Below are 14,248 nucleotides of genomic sequence, written 5' to 3' on the forward strand. Positions count from 1 at the left end.
GAAGTCACCACTGCTGGGCCTGCCGCCGGGCCTGCCGCCAGGTCTGCTGCTGCTGCTGCTGCTGCTGCTGCTGCCGCCGCCGCCGCCGCCACCACCACCACCATCACTGCTGCTGCCGCCGCCGCCACCACTGCCACCACCACCACCACCACCACCAGGCCTTCCCTGCGGACTTCTGCCTGGCAGACCACCAGTCTCTGCAGGACCAGGCCCCCAAGTGCCGAGCCAGCTGTGCTGCTTCCACCTGCTCCTCCCTGGAGTGGCTACATGAGCTGGCTGGCTGAGGTGGCCTGGGAGAGCCAGGGCCTGCAGGAGAAGCCACCACCACCAGGGAGGAGGCATGTCTGCTGCTGCCGGACCTGCTGCTGCTGCCGCCGCCGCCGCCACCACCACCAACACCAGGCCTTCCCTGCGGACTTCTGTCTGGCATTATTTTTAAGGGGATTTTTTAGTTGTTGTTGTTGTTGTTTAATTTCTAGGGGATTCTGTTATGTTTTTAGAGGTGGGTAGCCTGCCTGATAGGCAGGAGTGAGGGGGCATGTGTCCACCTGATGGAGGCAGTGGGGGGAGTGTTGGGGGCCAGAACATACCGAGGCTAGGTGGCAGGTGCTGGCGGAGCGCTAGGGGCAGTCCATGGGGAACAAGGGAGAGATGTGTAGTATCTGTCCCCTACTCCGGGCCTGTCCAGAACCAAAGGATGGCCGGGGGAAGAGTGACTCCATCTTCTGACCTTTGTTTGCTGCTCTGCAATGCCAGGTCTGTTACACAGAAAACCTCCCTCATCCATGACATTATCCTGGATGAGGGTGCAGACCTGGCACGTAGACCTGGCTGGCCGAGGCTGCTGCTCCAACTCTTGCGGCCATGTGCCCAGCTGGATTATCGTATGCACAGCAGCCGAGGGCTGGGGATCGGGGTGGGGGAGGGGCTGTTATCTACCGAGAGTCCTTGGTCTCCACCAGACCCCCTCTCCGGGAGACCGAGGTTGCTGAGTGCATGTACTGGAGGTTGGCCCTGAAGGGCAGTCTGGGGATTCTGCTCGTGTACCATCCACCCCGCTGCACACTAGGGATGTACGAAAGTCCTTTACCTGAACCAAAACTTGATTCGCAGTGGGGGGGAGGCGCTCCATCCCTCCCCCCAAAATTCTGGCCAGCAGGGAGGTGCCCTGTCCCTCCCCCCCGAAATTCTTGCCGGAGGGGAGGCGCCTCATTCCTCCCGCCGTGAATCCTGTTCTGCCGGGACTGCAAACGGCGGCGACCGTAGCCGCCACCGTTTGCGTCCCTGCAGTCAGCTGTGATAGGCTACGTAAATGTTTACGTAGCCTATCACAGCTGAGTGAAAAAAAAAAAACCCGCGCATACACAGATGGCGGCGCCCATGGGCGCTGCCATTTGCGTTCCTTATTTTGGCACATGTAGTCTACATAAACATTTATGTAGACTACGGCGAAAATAAGGGGAACGCAAAGAGCGTAGCATCTACACTATTTGCGTTCCCCTTATTTTCGCCGTAGTCTACGTAAATGTTTATGTAGACTACACGTGCCAAAATAAGGAACGCAAATGGCGGCGCCCATGGGCACCGCCATTTGCGTACGCGTGGGTTTTTGTTTTTTTTTTCACTCAGCCATGATAGGCATATGCTACGTAAACATTTGCGTAGCCTATCACGGTGTTTTTTAAAAATCTAGCCGTGATAGGCTACGTAAATCTTTATGTAGCCTATCACTTTTTTTTTTTACTTGGAAATGGTGGCGGCAGCAGCCGGTCGGAAGACCGGCCGCCGCAGCCACTGCCGAACAGCCGCCGAACCGCCGCCGGAGCCGCCGCCGCCAGGGATATTCACACAAGGTAAGTCCCGTCCCAGGGGGGGCGGGGGGGCAGACCGTTTCGCCACCAATTTCGGGGGGCTGAATGAGCTGGCATTCGGCCTCCCCAAGATTCATGGCGAAATTCTCTGACATCCCTATGCACAACTGACTCCCTGGCCAAGGTGCTTGAGGTGTTCTCTGACGTGTGTGTACAGTCCCCTAACTTATTGGTGTTGGGGGACTTCAATGTATGTTCAGAGGCCATCCTCACAGGAGCACCTCAGGACTTCATCGAGACCATGGTTTCCTAGAAGCTGCACCATATTCTAACATATTCCATGTAGCCGGTCATGCACTAGACCTTGTGTTTGTTTCTGGAGAAGCGGGGAGTGATCTGGAAGTCGGGGGTATATCCACCACCCCCCTTGTCATGGTCAGATCACTATCTGGTGATGTTAGACTTCTCGGTCCCACAACCCCTCTGCAGGCGTGGAGGACCCATTAAAATGGTCTGCCCCAGGCATCTTATGGATTAGAATGGATTCCTGAACGCGCTTGGGAATTCTCTGGAGCACGCCAACGGCCACTCGGTCGAGACCCTGGTGGGTGGCTGGAATGCTGCAATCGCTGGGGCATTAGATCGGGTGACTCCGAAATGCCCTCTCCCCCTGAACAGGGCTCGGACTGCACCATGGTTCAATCCGCAGTTATGAGCTCTGAAACAGGAGGTGAGATGGCTAGAGCGCCGGTGGCGGAAATCTCGCTCCAAAGACTATCAGACACGGGCTAGAGCTGTATCTTCAGCCTCTCACATGGCGGTGAAGGCAGCAAAAAAGGAATATTATGCTGCCTCCATCGCGTCTGCAGAGTGCTGTCCCAGGAGACTGTTCCAAGTGGTCTGGAGCCTGGTCGGTCCTGTGGCTCCAAAACCACTGGAGCATTCTAAGGCCTCCTGTGAGGCCTTGACAAGGCACTTTGCAGATAAAATTGATCGGATAAGGAGTGTTACTCTGCACACTGTGGATACAGTTAGTGAGCAAGATGCGGCCTGTGGCAAACCGGTTTTTTTGGGATCGGTTCCAGCTTCTTTCTCCTGATGAAGTGGACAAGGTGCTTTCATCTGTAAGGCCAACCACCTTCTTACTTGATCCTTGCCCATCTTGGCTCATTATGGGCTGCAGAGAGAGACCGGGTGAGGGGATCAAGGCGATGGTGAATGCCTCCCTTGAGGAGGGAGTGATGCCATCAGTCCTCAAGGAGGCAGTGATAAGACTGCTCTTAAAGAAGCCATCCTTGGATCCCCAAGTTCTGAACAACTTTTGCCCAGTCTCAAATCTGCCATTTTGGGGCAAGGTGATTGAACGGGTGGTGGCGATGCAGTTGAAGGCACACTTGGAAGAAACCGATTATCTAGACCCATTTCAGTTGGGCTTCAGGCTTGGGCATGGGACAGAAACGGCCTTGGTTGCCTTGGTGGATGATATGAGGAGGGCTCTGGTTAGGGGTGAATGCTCCTTCCTTGTTCTCCTTGATCTCTCAGCAGCTTTTGATACCGTTGACCATGGTATCCTCCTGGACCGCCTGGAGGGGTTGGGCATTGGAGACACCGTATTGCAGTGGTTCCAGTCCTTCCTCTCCAGCAGGTACCAGAAGGTAGCACTGGGAGAGGAGGTTTCGGACCCATGGCTGCTCACTTGCGGGGTACCACAGGGTTCCATCCTCTCCCCGATGCTATTTAACATCTATGTGAAGCCGCTGGGGGCTATCATCAGGAGGTTTGGGGTACAGTGTCATCAGTATGTGGATGACACGCAGCTCTACCTCTCGTTCAAATCTTCACCAAGGTTGGCCATAGAATCCCTGTCCAAATGTCTAGAGACAGTGAGTGGCTGGATGGGGAGGAATAAGCTGAAGCTGAACCCGGACAAGACCAAGGTACTTTTGGTGGGAGACAAGAGGAGGCTGGAGGATGTTGACCTGGTGTTGAATGGGGCACAGCTACCCTTGAAAGACCAGGTCCGCAGCCTGGGGGTCATTTTGGACTCCCAGCTGTCCATGGAGGCTCAGGTGTCAGCTGTGAGCCAGACAGCACTGTATCAACTAGGGATGTCAGAGAATTCCGCGACTGATCTTGGTGAGGCCGAATGCCAGTGCATTCGGCCCTCCAAAACCCATCACAGAACGGCCTGCCACCCCCCCGCCCCCCGCAAGATCCCCCCCGGGACGAGACTTACCTGGGGCGGATGTTCCGGACAGAGGAGGCACCAGCAGCGGTTTCGGCAGTGGCAGCGGCGGTGGCTGGTCTTCCGACCGGCCGCTGCCATTTGCAGTCTGTGTTTTTTGTTTTGTTTTTTCCCCATAGATGTGATAGGCTACATAAAAACGTACGTAGCCTATCACATCTGGGTAAAAAACCCACAAAAATGCATACGCAAATGGCGGCGGCTACAGCCGCCGCCATTTACATTCCTTATTTTTCTTCGTCTTAGTCTACGTCAACATTTACGTAGACTAAGATGAAGAAAAGAAAGGGGAACGCAAACAGCGCCCACTACTCTATTTGCATTCCCCTTTCTTTTCTTCGTCTTAGTCTACGTAAATACTGACATAGACGAAGACGAAGAAAAATAAGGAATGCAAATGGTTGCAGCCGTAGCCGCCGCCATTTGCGTACACGTGTTTTTGTTTTTGTTTTTACCCAGAGCCCTCCGCGGCCGGAAATCCGGCTGCTGACTGCCCTGGCCTGGGCCTGGCCAGCTGCTCTGCGAAGCTGCTGCAGAGCACAGCCGGCCATCGAGGATTCCGGGGGGAGGGATGGAATGCCTCCCCCCCACCATGAACAGAATCTGCAGAAAGGTGACTTTCATACATCCCTAATATCAACTCCATCTGATACGGTGTCTGCGCCGCTTCCTTCCTGACCATCTGCTCACATTGGTAGTACATGCCCTGGTCTGCTCTCATTTAGCCTAGGGATGTCAGAGAATTTCTCCACGAATCTCGGGGAGGACGAATGCCAGCGCATTCAGCCCCCCGAAATTGGTGGAGAAACGGTCTGCCCCCCCTGCCCCCCCGGGACGGGACTTACCTTGTGCGAATATCCCTGGCGGCGGCGGCTCCAGCGAATGTCCCTGGTAGCGGAGGCTCCGGCGAATGTCCTGGTGGCGTTTTTCAAATGTCCCTGGAGGCAGCGGCTCCAGCGGCGGTGCGGCGGCGGCGGCTGCGGCGGCTGGTCTTCCGACCGGCCGCCGCCGCCGCCATTTCCAAGTCAAACAAACAAACAAACAAACATGATAGGCTACGTAAAGATTTTTTAAAAACACCGTGATAGGCTACGTAAATGTTTACATAGCCTATCACGGCTGACTTTGGGGGAAAAAAAAAAGCGCGTATGCAAATGGTGGCACCCATGGGCGCCGCCATTTGCGTACGCGCTTTTTTTTTTTTTTAAGTCAGCCGTGATAGGCTATGTAAACATTTACGTAGCCTATCACAGCTGACTGCAGGGAAGCAAACGGCGGTGGCTACGGCTGCCACCATTTGCGTCCCGGCAGGAGAGGAGGTTTCGTGGCTGGAGGGACGGGGCGCCTCCCCCCTGGCCAGAATTTCGGGGGGAGGGACGGAGTGCCTCCCCCCCACCGTGAAGCAAGCTTCAGGATCAGGTAAGGGACTTTCGTCCATCCCTAGTTTAGACTACTGTAATGCAATCTATGTGGGGTTACCCTTGAAGACAGTTCGGAAGCTGCAGCTGGTACAAAACGCAGTGGCTCGCCTGAATAAAGGCAGCCGCTGGCAAGATCACATCACTCCAGTGCTGAAGGAGTTGCACTGGTTACCAGTTGTTTTCCAGGCCAAATTCAAGGTGTTGGTTTTGACCTTTAAAACTCTATATGGTTCCTGCCCAGCCTATCTTAAGGAGCGCCTCCAGCAACACCAAACAGGCCGCTTAACAAGGTCAGCCTCGGATGGCCTTCTCTCTGTCCCATCAGCCAGGACAGCTAGATTGGTGGGGATGAGAGAGTGGGCCTTTTCTGTGGTGGCCCCCACTCTGTGGAACTCCTTCCCTAAGGAAATCCGTCATGCCCCCTCTTTAATGAGCTTCCGCTGTGCATTAAAAACGTGGTTGTTCAGGCAGGCATTTGGGGTGGGTTAGGGTATTTTAGAAAATGTTTTTATTGTAGAATTTTATTGTTTTAAACTGTTTTATTATATGTTGCACATCACCCAGAGTGGCTGGGTGACCAGCCAGATGGGCGATTAATAAATTTAATAAATAAAACAAATAAATAAATACATTTGTAAAGAAATGTGTGTGAAAATACACACACATTGTCATGTAACACCTCCCCCACCCCCAAAGTTCACAATCTGTTATGGACATGAGTCATAATGAGCTTTGATGTGGAACTTAAGTAGTGGGTTCTCCCACACTGGAGGCATTCAAGAGGAGGCTGGACAGCCATCTGTCCGGGATGCTCTGACTTGGATTCCTGCATTGAGCAGGGGATTGGACTCGATGGCCTTGTAGGCCTCTTCCAACCCTACTATTCTATAATTCTAACTTGGAAGACCATGACAAGCTCAAATTTTGCTGATCCACACATATGCACAAGGTAAGGACAGCCCTAAGCATAGAGGACAGTCATCTGTTTGAAGGCATCTCCTGTCAGCCCTTCAAATAGACCAATAAAGGATTGTCTTCTGTAAAGCAGAACACATGGCCATTCTACCCCAATAGCAGCCTGAACATGGTACAGCCTAGGACAGCCTTCCCCAACATGGAGCCCTCCAGATATGTTGGACTGCAACTCCCATCATTCCCAGCCAGAATGGCCATGATCTAGGAAAAGCTAGAAACTTGATCTGAAACCAGCAAGGTAGTTATTATATTCTTCTGTTTATACGAGCAATTTTCCCCCAATGCCATCTAAAAGGATGGGTGGGGGAGTCCATAACTCAGGTTTAGATAGAACTGTAAGGCACTTGGAACCTTTCAGTGGGAAAATGGGGGCAGTTGAAGTTGAGAAGTGGTAAACAGGGTTACCCCTTCATGGATCACTGCCTTGTTGTGGCGAAGGGGCTTGCGTAACTCAGTGAAGCCATAAGCTATGCCGTGCAGGGCCACCCAAGACGGACAGGTCATGGTGGAGAGTTCTGACAAAATGTGGTCCACTGGAGAAGGAAATGGCAACCCACTCCAGTGTTCTTGCCAAGAAAACCCCATGGAACGTATCACAAGGCTAAATGCGAAGATAAAACTTTCTGGAAAAGACCCTGATGCTGGGAAAGACTGAAGACAAAAGGAGAAGGGGACAGCAGAGGATGAGATGGCTAGATAGCATCACTGATGCAATTAATATGAACTTGAGCACGCTCCGGGAGAGAGCGCAGGACAGGAAGGCCTGGCATGCTATGGTCCATGGGGTCATGAAGAGTCAGACACGACTGAACAACAACAACAAAACAGGGTTACATCCAAACTACATAGATGGGTAACAACTGAGATGAGTTTAAATCCTGAAAGTGTACAGAAAAGAGCAACCCAAATGGTCAAAAGGCCAGGTGTTAGGGGGAAGTTGAGAGAGAGCGGAGAACATGAATGAGGATTCTAAAATGATGCATGCCCTGGAATAACTGGACAGAAAGAAGTATGTCTCCTTTCCTCATAACACTTTGTCACCCAGTGAAATTATCAGGCAGTAGATTCAGACAGCAAAAGGAAATATTTATTTATTCAACACATAATTAATTTGGCTGCTGCCTGATTCCATGATAGCTACTTGCTATCAATGCTTTTTAAAGGGGGATTGGACAAATCCATGGCAATAGATGAAAGGTCTATTAATTTCTATTGGCCAGGACCACAGAAAACATGGAACCTCCATGAGGCATTCAGAGTTAATGTACTGTACCTATTATTCATTATTTATTTAGTTCTATTTAAAAGATCTGTCAGTGACAGTTGTTGAGTGGCAAACAATAGAAAAGGGCTGCTTCCTTCATAATCTCTTTGTGGGCTTCCTGGAGGCTTATAGTTGACCCATTGTTGGAAACAGATGCTGGACTAGATGGACTGTTGGTCAGATGAAAGCAGGGCTCTTCTCAGATTCTTACTGTAACTTGGCACCAATTATTATAGTACTATTGTTCTAAGCCTCAAAAGGGGGAGATAATGGCCAGGAAATGAGACTTCTGTCCAGACCAATCATGAAAAAAGATGTAGGAGCGTAAGATCTTCCTTGATGGATTAAAGCAAGGGTCCATCTAGTTGAGCATCCTGTGTCCAACAATTGCCAACCAGATTTTATTTATTTATTTATTACATTTATATCCCGCCCTTTTTCCTCATTTAAGGAGCCCAAGGTGGCGTACATAATCCTCCTCCTCTCCATTTTGTCCTCACAACAAAATGAGAGTCTCATTTTGAGACTGAGAGTCTGTGACTGGCCCAAAGTCACCCAGTGAGCTTCCATGGCTGAGTGGGGATTAGAACCCAGGTCTCCCGACTCCCAGTCCAACACTCTAGCCACTACACCACACTGGCTTCAGGAAGTCCTCAATAAAGGTATAAAAGCAACTACCATCCCCTGTCCCTTGTATCTAGTACATCTTTCCCCCCTTTGTTCGTTGTCTCCAGTAAGAGGTGTGTTTTTTCTATCCACTATACTTCCAGCCACTATGAGATATGCCAGCAGCTCCCATAAGCCCCAGCTAGCAGGGCCTCCCCATAACAAATGGAGCCCAAAAAATGACAGATGCAAGGATTTGCTATGGAAAGCCCTCCATGGAAAAAAAAAAGATGATGAAAAAAGATGTGCTTGCTTAGATACATCCCAAATAGCACGTATAATCATGGTATGTACTATGACCAAACAAGACCTTACAAATCAGGCTATTATTACAGTGCACTTCAAACATCTTGGAGTTGCAGCAGTGGTAATGGTGTAATTCATACCTGCAGACATAAGAGCCACCGAAGGACAAGAGAGCAACAGGCCACTGTTAGCATCGGTAAATAATGCTCACATCTCACCTTTTTCCTTGTAAATTGCTCACATGTATTATGGCACTGGGGATGCTGTGTTATTTTATGCCTCATTACATTGAGCATCATTGACCTTCTATTCCACTTTGATGTTATGACTTAACAAGCAAAATGTCTGGCCAACAGTGACAAAGTTTGAAATCCAGTTTGGATGGCCCAGTTTGCTTCTTGTGAGTCTGAACTTCCAAGCCTACTGATAAGGGGAAGTAGCGATGGACGGACTTCCCATGCCTGAGTTCCTGAGGTGCTTGATGAGCCACTGACGCCACCCGCCCCTGTTCATGATGCACATGAGCTTCTAGATGGCTCAGCGAGTGTCCCACAAAGCTGCACAGCTGCCCACCTTCAAGCGAGCCATCAGGAGTCCCCATCGCTGCCCGCCAACTGCCCATTCTGCCCTCCTTTCAAGGAGGGAAGAATGGGCGATTGCCGGGACAGATACTGAAGCTGAAGCTCAAATATTTTGACCACCTAATGCGAAGAGAAAACTCACTGGGAAAGACCCTGATGCTGGGAAAGTCTGAAGGCAAAAGGAGAAGGGGACAGCAGAGGATGAGATGGCCGGATAGCATCACCGATGCAATGAATATGAACTTGAGCACGCTCCGGGAGAGTGCGCAGGACAGGAAGGCCTGGCGTGCTATGGTCCATGTGGTCACGAAGAGTCAGACATGACTGAACAACTGAACAACAACTGGCCACCTCACAAGCTGCATAGCTTCCACCCTTGCATGGAAGGAGACCATGCAGGCTTGACAGGCACGAGGGCAAGAGTCACCCACCAACTGCACTCTCTGCCTTCCTTGCAAGGAGGGGAGGGTGCACAGCGGGAGGGTGACTCCTGCCTTCCCTGTGTCAAGCCTTCATGGGTTCCTCTCTTTCAAGAAGCCCATGAGGGCTTGAGTCAGGCAGCAGCAGCAGCTCTCAGTGAGGGTGGGCTTCTCCCGGACTCTTACCAAGCCCCAGAGCATTCAGCGACCGGGTTCGTCAGTGCCCCAGGGCTTGGTGAGAGGGGCCCAGAGGGGCAGGTAAAGGGGAGTCTACTGGGCTTCCGGACAGACCCGGGTGCTCACAACTTCCCTAATGAGAGGGTAGAGGGAGGGGACTAGTGACCTCCATGTCTGCCTTGCCCTTGAGTAAGAATATGTGAATCAGCAAAACTAGAGCTTGCTGAAGTTCTCTGAATTCCATCTCAAAGTTCGTTCAGACTCAAGTTCATATCAGATTGAAAGCTTTGTTTTCTTCTCCTTTTTGCATGAAAATCCATGCATATTTCCATGCATTTTTCCAAATGTACACATAAATTGTGCACATCTTTGAAATGTATGTATTCTTCTCGCATTGATTAAAGCATATTTGTGTGCATTTTTTTCAAAAGTATGCATTTCTTCATGTGCATTTTTCAGATGTATGCATGCCACCAGATCCATTTTTGTTTTGCTCCATGAATCACATTGTAAGCTCAGAAATGTACGGGCTTTGACTGCAGATTGTGTCTGAGTTTGTATTGGGCCCAGAGGGTGCGAATTAGGTAAAGTCTGATGAAAACCAAACTGAAACAATTTTTTCATACATCTTTAGCCTTGAGGTAGGGTTGGCAGGTCTTCAGGGCAGATGAATCAGCCCCAGGAAACTATGGGGCAGTAACTCGCACCAGCTGGTGGATGTGAGGTTGTGGTACTAGGGATGAGTGAGAAATGTGTTTGGTTTGCATTTCAGTGTGAACTTACCAAATTCACTCTTCCCAAACCTAAACACCAACCATAACACAGTGTGTCACCAAAATCCATACATTTCCAAAGTTTGAGATAGTTTCCCCCACCCCTAAAAAAAGGGTACAAAAAGTGCATATTTCAAAAAATGCATACCAAAATGTGTGCATTTAAACTCTCTCTCTCATACACACAAACACACACAACACACACACAAATGTGTGTATTTGGAAAAATCGGCACAAAAATCAAGATTTTTAAAGTATGCACACAAAATACATACAAATTGTGTGGCCTAAAAAAAGGCTGCAATCCAATGCAGAATCTGGATAGAATGAACAAAGCACTGTAAAAAAGGAGAACCTGAGCAAAACTGAGTTGACAGATTTGCCTATCCCACCATGGAACTCTATGACAGGGGAGTCAGTGATGAATTCTGTCTTTGTAATCCATGCATCCTGACCCACCAAGATGCATTGAACAACAGATGTCTAACCATAATGAAATGAAATGCACAGGTGGAAACAGACTAACATATGTAGCAAATAAGCCTAACACATTACTATATATGGAAAAATCTAATTTCTTTTCCCCTTTGGTCTACAATCTAGTGGAATAGCAATAGCACCAGATTAGATACTGAAAGGTGAAGCTTTAGGGCATATATATATATATATATATGTCAAGAAATATCAAGTTGCGAAGTGAAATGAAATCATTTTCTCTCCGTCTCATCACATCTCTTATCGGTAATGAACAATGTTTCATTTGTTATCTCTTTAATTACACTTACAGGTATCTGCTGGATATTATGGAGATGGGATGGGATGTTGGGGGGCAGATGAGCACCATTTGCTCTTTTGCAAATGGGGGATGAATAAAAGAGAAGATGAATATTTACTGATAGTGTATCAGTGTAATGGATTGCTCTCCAACAGCCACTTTTTACTCATGTTTGATGCTCCATCTCATGTGACATTAAATTGCAAACTCAGGAAGGCAAACTCTTTTGCATGAGAATCAATCTGGTCTAGGTTGCCAGGGTATGTTGTGCCTAGGGATGTATGGATTTTGTAATATCAGTTCCATCTGCATTTTGCGGATTGTCCAGTGCCTTTTGTTCCATTGTCCACTCATTGACGGAATAGGATTTTTTTCCCCAATTCTCGCCGCCGGGAGGGACATTCGTGAAAGCTAAGTCCCATCCCGGGGGGGGTGGTGGAGAATTTCTCCCCGAACAACCTTCGGAGGACCGAATGCGTTGGCACTTGGCCCCCCGAAGTTTCGGGGAGAAATTCTCCCCCATCCCTAGAAGAAAGCCATTTTGTTGCTTTTAGCATCCCCTGCTAACCTCAGCTCATTCTCGGCTTCAGCCGTCCTGACGCCATCTCTGCAATTCTGTGCTATGTAGGGATGGCGGAGAATTCCTACATAGGGATGACAGAGAATTAGGGGGCGGCGGCAGGTGCAGCAGCGGGTCTGGCGGCGGCTGGTCTCCTGGCCGGCCGTGGCCGGGCATAGCTTACGTAAATGGCGGCCGCTACGGCGGCTGACATTTGCATTTGCTATTTTTCACCGTTCTAGCCTACGTAAATATTTACATAGGCTAGAACAGAGAAAAATAGCGAACGCAAATGGCGGCCGCCATAGCCGCCGCCATTTGCGTATGCATTTTTTTTTTTACTTTGCCGTATTAGGCTACGTAAATATTTATGTAGCCTATCACAGTTAAGTACAGGGACACAAACGGCGGCGGCTACAGCTGCTGCCATTTGCATCCCTGCTGCCCAGCGGCCAGATGTCCGGCTGCAGGCGGAGCTGGCCGGCAGCTCCATGGAATCCCCATGGAGCGGAGCCGGCCAGGCTAGACTCCGGAGGGAGGGACGGAGCACCTCCCCCACATCGAGGATTCTGGGGGGAGGGACAGAGCGCCTTCCCCCCCACCACGAAGCAGATCCACGAAACGGTAAGTGACTTTTGTACATCCCTAGTGCTACGTGCCGTTACTTTTCCTTTGTAGCTTGGCCTTCCTTCCACTTCTGTGTGCTTTTTTGTTTTCAGGTCATCTCTAAGCTTTTTGTGAAGCCACATTGGCTTCTTCTGTTGTCTTCCACCTTTTCTTCTTGTTGGAATGGTTTGTAATTGTGCCTTGAGAATTTCCTTTTTTAAAAGCTCCCACTCATCTTGGACTCCTTTTCTCATTAGCATTGCTTGCCATGGGACCTTACTTATCATTGTTCTGAGTTTATTAAAATCAGCTTTCCTAAAATCCAGGGTACACGTTTAGCTACACTCAGCTTTTGCTTCTTTTAGAACCAAGAACTTGAGTATAACATGGTCACTTTCCCCAGAGTTCCCATAACTGTTGCTTTATCCACTAAGTCATCTCTGTTGGTTAGGATCAAGTCAAGGATAGCTGATCCTCTAGTTCCTTCCTCCACTTTCTGTAGGAGGAAGTTATCTGCAACACAAGTCAGGAAGTTCCTAGAGGGGCCATGTTTTGCAGAATTTGTCTCCCAATGAATATTCGGGAAATTGAAGTCCCCCATTACTACTACATCATGCTTCCTTGAAACACTAGCAATTTGCTTTTCAAAAGTTTCATCCTCATCTCCTCCTTGATTGGGTGGTCAGTAGCAGACCCCAACCACCAGGTTCCTTTTATTCTTTACTCCATTTATTTTAACTCAGATACTCTCAATGGGGCTGCCAAGCTCATCTTCCTGTATTTCTGTGCAGAGATATATATATATATATATTAACATATAGTTCAACTCCAGCTCCCTTTCTGTTCCTTCTGTTCTTTTTGAACAAGTTATATCCTTCAATTGCTGTATTCCAGTCATGGGAGTCATCCCACTAAGTTTCAGTTGCAATAATAATGGCCTTGAGTGCCATTATTTTGGTAGAGGGGGGGGAATAAATCAAATAAATAAATAAATAAATATGATGATGATGATGATGATGATGATGATGATGGGCATTTCTAACAACTGGGCATTTCTAAAATAGTGAGATGCTTCCTAAATCTGCAAATCAGCACTGACCTTCTCATTATAATTTCATTGTTCAAACCACCCCATCAAAAACACTGTTTACAGTACTTACTCTGTACACCTGTATTCTTGTTTTCTCCTGTTTCAGACATAGCAGAACCATTGAACTGAAATGTCAGAAAGAGAGACCCTTCTCATCTGCCCACCTGAGAACAGTCAGGTGGGTGAACACACATTAGAGGGCCTTCTCTGCAGTGGCCCCACATCATTGGAACAAGCTGCCATTGGAGGTCCACCATGCTCCCTCATTGCAGTCTTTTAAGAAGGCCTTGAAAACATATTATTTTACCTTGGCCTTCTACTGGTATGACTGCTACTGTTGCTGCTGTTGTTGGTTTTATTGCTGGTTTTAATTGTTTATTGTTGGCTTTTATTGTTTTTACATTTTTATCACTTTTAAAATGTCACTGTTTTTATGTATTTTATTGTTGTAAGCCTCCTTGGGAGAGCTTCTGCTCTGAAAGGCAGCCAAGAAATATTATATATATATATGTAAATGTCACTTGTGAAAGACGCTGTCTAAATGCATTGGTTCCACTGGCTCTTTAAAGATAGATAGATAGATAGATAGATAGATAGTCTCTCTCTCTCTCTGTCTCTGTGTGTGCGTGTGTGTGTGTGT

This window comes from Heloderma suspectum, chromosome 5, assembly GCF_057233095.1.
Source record: "Heloderma suspectum isolate Gila_16-S chromosome 5, 16-S_ref, whole genome shotgun sequence".
Lineage (NCBI taxonomy): Eukaryota > Metazoa > Chordata > Lepidosauria > Squamata > Helodermatidae > Heloderma > Heloderma suspectum.